General features: G+C 40.1%; 1 non-coding gene across 1 annotated transcript; it reads right to left on the bottom strand.

Annotated features, from left to right (window-relative positions):
- Positions 1-523: 523 nt before the first annotated feature.
- Positions 524-629, bottom strand: LOC145543928 (U6 spliceosomal RNA). The gene has a single exon (XR_014081170.1). It is a non-coding gene; the product is annotated as a U6 spliceosomal RNA (small nuclear RNA).
- Positions 630-1,128: the final 499 nt, after the last annotated feature.

The following is a 1,128-nucleotide window of genomic DNA, read 5'->3' as shown; positions in this document are numbered from 1 at the left end:
TCTTCAGCTTCCTGTAACAATAACAACAGCAACAATAAAGCTATTGCAGCTTAATTAGATAGAGGTTTATTTTTTGTAAATCATCACAAATCCAGAGATAGGCAAGCTTAGGCTGGTACAGAGACTTCTCAAACCTATCAGGGACTTGGCAGTTAAGCAGTTGTTTATCTTTCTGCTGTGCCATCCTTAGCAAGAACTTATAATCCCCAGGCTCATGAGATGGTTGCTGCCCCACTGGACATCACAACTACATTCAGGCAGGGAGAAGAAGAATGAATAAAGGGAAAATGCATGGAGGGCTACAGTCCATAACATTGCAAAGAGTTGGACACGACTGAAGTGACTGAGCACGCATGCACACATGAGCCAGTAGAGCTTGTCTCCCTCTTCCTCTGTCTTTCTCTCTCTCTCCTTTTGGTGAGGAAAAAAATCACAGTTTTAATATTTGATTCCATACATTGTGCTTTGACTCATTGCTCTCTTGGTATCAGCCAGTGAAATATCAAATCTTCTGAGAACTCTGCAAAATACAGAACACTTCACAAATATGTATGTCATCCTTGCACAAGGGCCATGCTACTCTCTATATTGTTGCATTTTTAGTATTGCCAAAGCAGGCCCAAGCTTGTATCTTTTTAGCAACAAACAATAACTTTTCAGGAAGCCCTAAGCAAAAGACTGTGCTTACTTATACAGCATTGGACAATCTTGGGTCGTATGGCCAGCCCATAGAGGCAAAGCAGTCTATGGAAGTGAATCATTTTAACTGAGCCTACTCTTGCCCTTAGTAAAATGGGAGGTTCTGTTAATAAAGAATAGAGAATGTTTGTTGGGCAGGCAATGAGCAATGGTCATCTCCTGTGGTAGATATTTCCTTGTGACTTCATCAAGAGTACACACCAGTGTAGAGAAAGAAAGCTTTCCTATCAGGGAAAAATATTAAGTGGATATTCTGGCATATGCTTAAACACCATCTAGGACCTTACTCATTTTCTTACTATTTCTGGAATCTTCAGTTTCCATTTCCAGATGTCTCCTCTATTCAGTTCTTCTAAGTTGGACTATTGATATTTGCCTTATTAATATGTAACTATTGCCTTGTTTGCTTGGTGCCTCTATTCCCCATGT

The sequence above is a fragment of the Giraffa tippelskirchi genome, chromosome 3, assembly GCF_054371585.1.
Source record: "Giraffa tippelskirchi isolate mGirTip1 chromosome 3, T2T-mGirTip1v1.2.pri, whole genome shotgun sequence".
Lineage (NCBI taxonomy): Eukaryota > Metazoa > Chordata > Mammalia > Artiodactyla > Giraffidae > Giraffa > Giraffa tippelskirchi.
The sequence above is the reverse complement of the archived record's forward strand: the minus strand, read 5'-3'. Positions and strand labels throughout refer to the sequence as shown.